The sequence below is a fragment of the Vulpes vulpes genome, chromosome 15 (assembly GCF_048418805.1).
Source record: "Vulpes vulpes isolate BD-2025 chromosome 15, VulVul3, whole genome shotgun sequence".
Taxonomy (NCBI): domain Eukaryota; kingdom Metazoa; phylum Chordata; class Mammalia; order Carnivora; family Canidae; genus Vulpes; species Vulpes vulpes.
The window spans coordinates 2805440-2815827 of NC_132794.1; the positions used below are offsets into that span (position 1 = coordinate 2805440).

General features: G+C 65.8%; 1 long non-coding RNA gene across 2 annotated transcripts in view; it reads right to left on the reverse strand.

Moving 5' to 3' along the window:
• LOC140595694 (uncharacterized) overlaps positions 1-8513 on the reverse strand; it is a 41858-nt gene extending 33345 nt beyond the window's left edge. Inside the window, exon 1 of one of the 2 annotated variants that reach the window (XR_011997506.1) lies at positions 8401-8513. This is a non-coding gene — a long non-coding RNA (uncharacterized lncRNA). The remainder of the gene's footprint in view (positions 1-8400) is intronic. The other variant, XR_011997507.1, reaches the window with a different exon arrangement.
• Positions 8514-10388: the final 1875 nt, after the last annotated feature.

Here is a 10388-nt window from a genome sequence, read left to right on the forward strand (position 1 = left end):
GGGGCTGAGGGCCCAGTGCTCTGCGTGGCGGGCACACGGAGCCCAGTGTCCCGTGCCCGCCCCACCGTGCCCTCGTGCCCCCCGGGCCCACACTCCGGGCAGCTCCTCTGGAGCCTGTGCTCACCCGCCGCTTCCTGCGGCCCGCAGAAGACACCAGAGGGACCGCGCCAGCTCCAAGCCTCGACCTTAAGAGACCCCCCCACTGCCCTACTGAGCGCTTCCCCCTTCTTGGTCCTCACCTGCACTCTGGGAACACGCCCTGCCGGCTGCGCGAGGAAGAGAGACCACAGGGCTGACTCAGAGGGACCCAGAAGGTGGGGGAGCCCCCCTGAGACCAGCAGAACCGCCAAACTGAGTCCAGCCGCAGCTCCCGACCTGCACAACCACATGCTAACTCAATTGTTTTGGCGTTTGCTTTGTCTAGCTTGTCGCACGGCAATAGCTGACTGTCACGAGCAGCGTCCCTGGGAATCCGTTGAGGCACCAGTGAAAGATGATGCAGAAAAAGAGCATAACGAAAAGTCCGGAACCCGAGCTGCCACCCGTCCAAACCTCCCGACAGAAAGGCGGGGATGTTCACGCGTGTCCGTGGCCCGAGTGCGGCCGTGCAAACTTATAGGCTGGGCCTACTCAAGCCCTCGGCTCTACCAATAACCAGAGCTGCCACTTACTGGGCCTCTGATGTGGGCTCAGACTACGGCGAACCCCGTAAATACTTCGGGATGAATGCCTTCCGGGGAGACCAGGACGGCCGGCTCGGTGCTCAGCCTGAACGAGGGCGTGGGTGCAGGCCGCGTCCCCTCCCCACTTGCACCCTGGGGACTGAGCACATCCGAGTGCCCCCCATGACTCCAGGCTGTGCAGGGGCTCAACAGGTGCCACTTTCCCTCCTTGTCACTCACCAGCCTGACCCTTTCTCGGGAAGAGGCAGCAAAAATGAAGCCACAAACAGGAAGCCTCGCTGTGAGGTCAGCCAGCCACGGCCCCGGGGTCAGGGACAAGGCTGTGCCAGGCCACTGGGATGGAAGCTCGTGAGTCATGCAGCACAAACCAGTCTATCCTGCGAGCTGCACAGACGGACGCTGGGGAGGCCTGGACGCTCCCACCCCAGGCCTCACTGAGGCATCCGTGTCCACGACGCTTGCTGTATGTTCCCGTCCGTGTCCCACCTACCCCGTCCCCCCTCCCTCCTTCCCTTCCCCAGCAGAGCGTTTCCTGAAGACAAGGCACAGCCGCCCCAAGCCCAGGCCAGCCCAGGACGCAGCAAGTGCCCAATAAATAAATCGTAGATGCACGACCCGGCAGGTCAAGCCCTGAACGAGTCCACCAGACCGCCTTGGGCCGAACACACTGTTCCCGGTGGGAGGCGCACAGGTGACCAACACGCACGTGCCCCAGCTGACCACGCCCTGCGCGCCCTGAGCACACGGAGCCTCGCGTGCACAGGCCCACGGCATACTCAGAAACACGGGCTTGGCTTCAGGGGGGACCCACAGGTCAGGGCCGCTCCAGGTGAAAACCAGGCTGCAGCCAGTCCTGGCACCAAGCTCTGAAGCAAGGCTGGGTCGCTGTCCTGAGCATATTTCTACCCACGGGACGTGTGCATGTGCGCACATGCATACAGGGCAGGGGTGCACGAGTGCACAGAGGCGACGCACACAAGTGTCTGTGGGCAGGTGCACACACTCGGGATCCCAGGCCCCAAGGGGAGCACCTCTGTGGACGGGAAGCCGTGGCCCTGCCTCTCCCTGCAGACTGCTGGGTGTGTTCGCGGCCTGTGAGTCTCTGGCCCCGTCAGCTCTCGCTTATGTTTTTTCTTGTTTTGTTTTTTTTTTAAGATCTTATTTATGTATTCATGAGAGACACACAGAAGGAGAAGCAGGCTCCATGCAGGGAGCCCCATGTGGGACTCGATCCCAGGACCCGGGGATCACACCCCGGGCCGATGGAGGCGCTAAACCGCTGAGGCACCCGGACGTCCCCCGCTTTGTTAATCCAGAAGCGGATCTGTGACAACTTTGCGGAGCAGCGGTGGGCGCAGATCTGGGGAACCTGCGGCACAGGCGGCTGCGTGGGGATGACTTTGCCTCTCCCGAGTGGGAGCCTCCCTCTATCTGGTTTTCAATACACGGTGCGTCCCTGCATCTCCGGGACTGGCCCAACTGGTCTGCGTGGGGCTGACAGGAGCAGGACGGAGTAGGAACCAGGGACTGAGTCTCCAGGACCTCAGAAATGCTGTCTCCTGGGCTGTGGGTCATCCATACCGACATGGGCAGGGACACCGGGGGTCCTAGGACAAGAGAAATCACAGGAAGGGCCGTGGACATTAACCCCCGCTCCACCCCCTGTGGCAGGTGAGAGCACAGGTGAGCCCAGGACGGCCAGCCTGGTGTCTACACCTCCTGTTCTGGCCCCGGGAAAGCAATCAATCCATCTGGTCCCCTGACAACCCCACGACTCGGTATCAGATGAAGAGCCTGACTCTGAAGCAGCTACAAGAGTGGACCACGTGCCAGCGCCAAGGGCACCCAGGCTGGGCTGGTTTCAGGGTCACCTCCCCAGGAGGGTCAGTATCGAGGTGACATTCACTGGCATGTGCCTGAGTCACTGTGTGGGCACCACGCGGGGTGCTTCCTCCAAGCAGGGTCGCAACCTTGCCCCAGCTCGGGAGACCCAGGTGGACAGGACCAGCCTGCAGGAGTCATGACTGGAGGCAAGAAATCCGCTCATGTAGGGGGGGCACTGGGGGTGGGGACCCCGGACGGGGCCGGGTCCTGGCCTGCCGGTGCCGGAGTGTGTGGTGACAGGACAGGTGGCTGCCCCCCCCCCGACCTGTCCCCGCTGGGGGGTGGGGCTCCAGAGTCCAGAGCCTGCCGCTGGCCACGACCCAGGCACAGACATCAGTAAACAGAGTGTGACTGACGCCGCCACCCAGGCCACCCGCCAGCTGGGGAAGGCCACCCCACCCCACCCTGACGCCTCCCCACTGCGGGGCTGCTGGAAAAGTGGGTCTGGGCGCAGAGAGAGAATGCCCTGCACCCCAGGCCCCCGGCCGGTCACTCTCGGCTCCCCCCCACCCCCATGCCTCCACCAGCACCGTGAAATGTGTCCACCCAGCGGGATTCTCCCAGACGTGGGACATTACATTCCCGCATCCCAGCTCCGGGTTCATGCGCGTTACCTCCTAGCTGCTCCCAGCACCTGCTGCTGCTCTGCGGGCTCAGCGCCTTCTCCTGTCCTGCCACCTCCCCCTGTCCCCCCGCCCCCGCCCCAGGCAGGAGCACAGCTCGGACGTCCAGATGCCCTCTGGCCCTCTCAGACCCCAAGTCTGCACCTGCCCCATCCGGGCACCCCTGACCCCCAGGCCTGCATTCACCTGCAGTGGCCTGGGTGCCCTGGGGTCCCGCAGACCTGCTGCGGGAAGTAGCTGTAGAACCTTAGAGATCCCGGCACCCCTGCCCGCGCATGGGGGAGGCAGGTCCCCACCCTGCCTGCAGCAAAGCGCTCACCACCATCCAGGCCTGGAGGGAGTTCCTTCTAGTGTTGGTTGTTGTTGTTTTTTAAGCTTTTACTTATTTATTCATGAGAGACACTAAGAGAGAGGCAGAGGCACAGGCAGAGGGAGGAGCAGGCTCCATGCGGGGAGCCCAACGCAGGACTCGATCCCAGGACCCCGGGATCACACCCTGGGCCAAAGGCAGGCAGACGCTCACCCGCTGGGCCACCCAGGCGCCCCCGCTCCGGTGGTTCTCATGGGCACAGGCTCTTTCCCATCCCAGCCCAGGCGCCGCCGGGGCCACACCGCCTTCCCCCCAGAGGACGGGCCCCAGGGCCCAGCGCCTCCACCCAGGCCGGCCCCCAGCGGCAGGAGAGCCCTGCATGCCCGCCACCACCGTCAGCCAACCCCGAGAGAAAGAACCCAGGAATCAAAGATCAAATGTCCGCTCACGTGAGGCCTTCGTGCCCATTTCCGGGGCGCAGAGCTGAGACCAGTGGGCACGGAGCCTCCGGCCCCCCCCCCTGCAGTATCAAGGGAGCCCGGCCCCCGGATTCGGGAACTGCCCTGCTGGTGCACGGATCCGCTTTGAGAAACAGCGAGGGTCACTGGGAAGGTCAACTCGCGGGTGGGGAGGGCGTGGCAGATGGAGCCGTGCGAGAGCTGGGGCTCCCCTGGGTCTCTGGGGTCAGAAGCAGCTTCGGGGATGTCGATCCCACAGTCTGGGAGGGGCTGAGCGCCTGGGCCCAGGGCCCCTCAAGGAGCTCGGGGTGGGCAGGAAGGCTCACCCTTGGAGCAGGAGGCAGTAGGGCCACCTCTGGCCTCGAGAACTACTGGTGTGTGGGGGAGGCGGCGGGCGGGCGGGTGGCTTGTAGGGCTGAGAACCTGCTTGCTTCCTCCTTGGAATCAGATGGGGCCTCGGAAGATGCTGGGCCCACTCACGGTGAGCAGGACCGGCTGGTTCCTTGAACAAACACTGACCGTGCTGGCCGTGTTCCGGAAACTCGTCCAGCCTCTCTGTTGGACGTGCCCTGGGCTTGCGTCCTGACCTCGAGACTGTGGGGGACACAACTGGAGAGCGCGGCGCAGGTGCCCGAGTGTTAGCCGTGTGGACGGTGAGGGACCCCGCGGCGCTGCTGGGGAGTCGCTCCAGCCGCTGGGTGGAGACAGGCGACAGCAGGGCCAGGGTGAAGGAGGCCCCAGACGTCACTGTCGGTGTCCCATTTGACGGATTTGGACACTGAGGCGAGAAGCCCAAAGCTCCAAGCTGGGACTTGGCCCAGACCCGCCGGCCCTGAAAGCAGGGCCCCTGGCTCTCCCACTCCCCCCATCACCTCGCTGCAGGGACCCCAGTCCCTGCCCACAGGCCCCCAGCGCTCGTCCCGACAGCACAGACTGGCCCAGCTTCGAACCACCCCCGGTCCCCCGGGTGACAGGGAGCCCCCGTGACAGCTGCTGGCAGGGCTGGGGGGCTGGGGGGCTGGGGAAAGGCTGCTTCCTCCCCCCCACCCCCGTCCCCTCACCACCACCCCCAGGCACAAAGCTCAGCCCTGGGCTCCTCCCAGGAGGGGCAGGCGGGAGGGGAGGCCCAGGCAGGAAATAGGGCTGTAGTGTGACCGCTGCCCTCCCAGGTCACAAGGGCCACGAGAAGCTGCTCCTTGTATGTCCCTGGGACACCCCCAGGGACAAAAGCGCTGAGTGACGTCCCCAGGGCCCTCCTAGTGGGCAGCTTGGGGTGCCACCTCCCCCCCTCCCCCCCACTGCTCGGGGCTTCGGGGATTTCTCTCCAAGACCAGGACTGAGTCATCGGCCATCCCACGTTCAGAGGACAAAATACCCAGCCCGTCAAACCGGGCCCCTCAGAAGGAGCCCTGGGAGCTTGGCAGGGCAGCAAGGGCTCACCGCCACCCCAACAGCCCCCAGCTGGATGCAGCCTAGAAGGTTCCTTGCCCTCTCCAGACCTGTCAGTAAGGTGGGGCTGTAAGTGACAATGACCTGCTTCCGGGGCCTGGGCGTGAAGAGCATCGTCTGGGGCCACAGCAGAAGCTGGTCAGCCCGGGACCCCCCCACGTCGTCCTCGGCGTGCCCTGCCCTGCCCTCGCTCCCTGCCCTGCCCCATCCCACCCTCTGCCAGAGGATCACCAACATTGAGCAGGGGTGTCCAGTCCCCCCACAGGGTACGCATGAGCTCCCCGCCCCCAGGCTGCTCCACGGACACCACCCTCATCCCCCCAACACAAACCGCATGGTCGGGAAACCCGAGGCACTGGGTGTTTCGGAGCTGGAGGGACCGGCCACTTCACAGAGGCCACCCCGGCTGCTCAAGTGCCCCTGAGGCAGCGTCGCGTCCCCGGAAGCTGGTTGGAAAGGCAGGTCACACCCCCACCTGCACCCACCAACAAGAAGGGGCCCCGCAACTGCGTGCACATTCTCATTTGAGAACCGCTGTTCCAGAAAGCCTGTCGGATGGAGGGTGCGGGGGCCCGATCCCGGAGCGCAGTCTCGGGGCAGTACGGGTGAGGAGGGCGCCGGCAGGAGAGGCCGAGAGGCGGCCTAGTGCGGTCCCAGCCTGCCCTGGCACCCTGCCGCGGCCACCTGCCACCCCCGGGCGCTGCTCTGCACTCAGGGCTGCAGGGGAGCAGCCCCCAGACGGGGAGGGGGAGGCAGGTCTCCACCCCAAGGGCGGCCTCCATCCGGGTCTGGCTCAGGTGGCAGGACATGGACACAGGACACAGGAAGCAGCCCCGGGGTTGGGGGCACGTGCCCCAATCCACTCACACCTGTGTCTCCATCCCCCTCCTGTCGCCCCCACCCTGGGGGTGGGAGGTGCCCCTGAAAGCCACCTGGTGTCAACGGCACCCCACAGCCCCCGGGCGCAGGACTGCTCCATCAGGGTGTGGGGAGGCCGGGCGCAGGGCTGCGTCACCCCTCCTGCCCCCGCCAGTGCGCCGGCACCGGGAGCTCACCTGCCCGCCTGGGAGAAGGCACGGCTCTGGGCGAGGACTGGAGGCTCCCTGTTTTCTAAAGCGGAAGTCCTCCTACCCAGTGGGCCTCCGACGCCTCCGGGGGACGAGTGCGTCTGTTTGCCCTAAATCACATCCGCCAGTGAGAGGAGGGAAAGGTGAGTGAGGGCGCCCGGCCGGGCCAGCGGTGGGGGCGGGGGGGGGGGCAGGCAAGGGCCAGAACCCGTGACCCGCGGCGCCCGCGCAGCAACAGGACACTTCGGAGCCCCTTGGGCAGCGGTGTCTGGGCCGGGTCAGCGTCCGTTACGAGGTGAATCACTGATGGACGCCAGACATCGGGTCATCCGTGGGCGGCCGACCGTGGATCGCCATGGAGACATCAAAACAGAAACAGGCCTGAGCGCGTGAACACGGGTCGCCCCAGGAGAGCCAGAGGTGGGCAAGCCCTGCCTCGAAGGGCCCCCAGGAGAGAGGTCGGACGTAAACCCCAGAACTGCAAACGTGACCTTATTTGGAGAAAGTCCTTACAGACAGAACCAAGGTAGGTATCAAGATGACGTCATCCCGGATCATCCAGGTGCGTGGTGTCGCTAGGAGAAGAGACAGGGAGATGCACGCGGGGAGGCAGGCCCGTGACCCTGGTGGCCGGGACTGTGGTGACACGGGCACGGCCAGGAGTTGCCGGCAGCACGAGCGGTGGGGGTGCTGCTGGAGGAAGCAGGAGGGTCTCCCGCTGGAGTCTTCAGGGGAGCACACCTGCCCACACCTGTCTCTGACTTCCGGCCTCCAAATACCCTCCTGTTGTTCAGAGCTGTGCAGTGTGTGGTCCTCCCCTATGGTAGCTCAGCCACCCACCGACCCAGCCACCCAGCCACCCACCTACCCACCTACCCAGCCACCCCAGACACCCAGCCACCAACCTACCCAGCCACTCAGCGACCCACCTACCCAGCCACCCAGCCACCCACCTACCCACCTACCCAGCCACCCAACCACCCACCTATGCAGCCACCCAGCCACCCTGTCACCCAGCCACCCACCTACCCAGCCACCCAACCACCCACCTATGCAGCCACCCAGCGACCCAGCCACCCACCTACCCAGCCACTCAGCCACCCCAACCACGGCGGCAGGTCCCAGGACACAGGTTCTGTCCCCACCACAGCCGTGGGATGGGCAGGTAAGAGAGCCAGGACAGGACTCAGGAGACAGCTGGGATTCCCATCCCAGCCCCCACCCCCACCCCAGCCCCCACCCCCACCCCAAGAGGCCACACGTCCTCAGATGGCTCCAGAGGCAGAGGAGCAGCAGCCCCTGTACGTCCCCACGAGTGAGCCGGGCGCCCACACCTGGCACAGACCAGCAGAGAACCCCAAAGCTCGCCTATCCCAACACCAGAAAGAAATTGGCTTCTAGGGACAGGGCCAGGGTGGGGGCACTCCCTGTCCTCAGCATCAGAAGGTCACTGGGGCCCACGTGCAGTCTCCATATTCTCAGACACGTAGGGGTGACCTGTCACCCACCTGGGTCCTCCAGGTCTGACTGGCCTCCCCCTGCTGGTGCCCCGTGCACCCAGCAGCTAGGGATCAGCAAGCCCACCCTTCGAGGTTTACGGGGCTCTGGAGAGGCCTGCGCTGGCTTTGGAAAGCTGCGCTCCGGAGCCAGATTATATTTTTTTTATTGATTTCTTGCTCCCAGTGGGGGTAAAGGCACAGCGCTCCCTCCCGGGCTCCGGGTGGCTGACAGCTCCACGGAAGAACGAAGAACGAGCCGCCCCTGCTCCTCACGGCCCCTCCTTCCTGGTGCCCTTGGGGTGCCCTTGAGCGCCGCCCAGCCTCTCTCTTGCCCATCTCCAGCACCCGAAGGCAATCGGGTGCTCCCAGCAGCACAAAGGCTGTCGGGTCCCCCGAGAAGCTCCTTGATAGGAAAGGGTCTGCTGACCTGCACACGCACGGGGGGAGGCTTTTCCTCAAGGCGGAGACACGGGCGGGAAGTGTCTTTGTGCGATTGTGTCTTTCAAGTTCAAGTACAAATCAGACGCAGAGGGACGCCGAGGAGATGAGAGGCGGGAAACAAAGCCTGGAGGTTGCCCGCGGCTGCTGCCGGCGGCTCTGTGTGCACGTGAACACGTGTACGTGTGTGCGCGCTGCTTGGGTGTGTGGATGTTGTGCACCTGTGCGCCTGTACGTGTGGGGATGCGCCTTGCGTGCACACGTGCATGCGTGTGTGGTGCATTGAGCACGTGTGTGTCTGTGTGTGCCCATGTTGTGTGTGAGCGTGCATGTGTGTTTTGTGTGTGCACATGGGACTGTGTGTGCGTGCATCTCCTATTGGTTCTGTTCTCATGAGAGCAGCCTCCATGTGGGTGCAGGGCTCGCCCTCCTCCCCTCCCCCCTCCCCCCCAAACCACCCCAAGCCCTTGGAGGAGATCCTGCAGCAAGGCCTCCAGCCCGGTCGCCCCGCAGCTGGGGAGCTGGCCCTGCTGGGGGCCATGTGGGAGCTGCAGTCTTCAGCTAGGCCACCCCCAAACGCATCCTTCCCCCCCCCCCCGGCACCGCCCACGCCCCACTCCCACCCCGAAGGCCACGGGGGCGTGGATGGCGGCACCTGTGCTGCAGAGAAGAGGCCGCCTGCCCTTAGGAAGCAGGTCCCGACCTCACCCCTTAGCTCCCAGGCTCTGGTGTGCCCTCTGCCCTTTCAGCTGTGCTCCCTGAGTGCATGCACCACCCCTGCCTGCGGCATCTGGCTGGCGACATCTGGGGCCCCGTGACCCACTCCCCTGGGTCAGGTTCTGGGCTGCCGGCCAGGGCCGCGTCCCCTCCTGAAAGGCGTCCTAGGAGTGGCCACAGGAGCTGGCAGGGAGGATGAGGGGGCTGATACGCTGCGTCATTCTGCAGGGGCGGAGACCCACCCCGCCAGGACCTCAGGGGACGCACGGCCCAGGGCTGACCCCTCTGCCCCCTGCCCCCCCGACCCCCGCCCGCCAGGGGCTGCTCCTTCTTCAAATGATTTCACAAACAAGCCAATGAAACAAAGACCACTGGCCCCCTGTGCGGCCTTTCGTGCCCCCCTTGCTGGACATCGGTGCCTGGGGTCAGGGTGGGGGCTCCTGACGCTCCGAGCCGCCCAGCCCGGCCTGCTGGCGCCGGGCCTCTGCGGAGGTGTGCGGCGACAGCTGCTTCCCGGGGCTGGAAGCCTGAAGGTGACCTCTGGGCCCAGCCCGGTCTGGGGGCCCGCAAGGCCTCTGCTGCCACCTGGCGATGCACCTCAGAATTACAGGCGGCCTGGGCGGGGTGGCGGCGGGTGGGGGGGTCTACAGGGATCCTGGGGCTCAGCACCCTGAGCAACCACCCTGCCGAGGACCAGACCGAGGACCGTGGCCTAATCCTCGGAGGGGCTGGGAAGTCCGTCCCCGGTCACACAGCAGGCCGCCCCACAGAGCGGGACCCCCCTGGCTTCCCCAGCGCCTCCCAGTTGCCCCGCGCAGTGGGTAGCACGGCAGACAGGGTCCTGCCCTGAGGTCAGGAGGACCGGGGTGCAGCCCGGCAGCCCTCACTGTCAGCCTGCAGGGACTCTGAGCAGGGCCCCGCCGACCGCCGTCTCCCTAGAGCCCAGGCCCGGCCTGCCCAAAGCCTGACCGGAAGGAGGCCACGCTGATGCAACCCGTAGTGCGGAGAGCGCAGCCCCTGGGGCTGCCCTCTGTGCTCTGGGAGGGGGCTGACAGCCCACAGAGGCTCCCTGACCGGTGGGGGTGGACAGGGGGCCACAGCGGCCGAGAGACCGCCCAGGGCGGCCGACACAGGAGGCTGCTCCAGAGCAGGCCCTGGAGGAGGGGTCTCGGGACACCTGCTGATGCGGCCAGCTTCAGATGGGAGGGGGCGGGGGGCGTCTGTGAACGGCCTCCGGCGTCTGTTCTACCCCAGATCCCA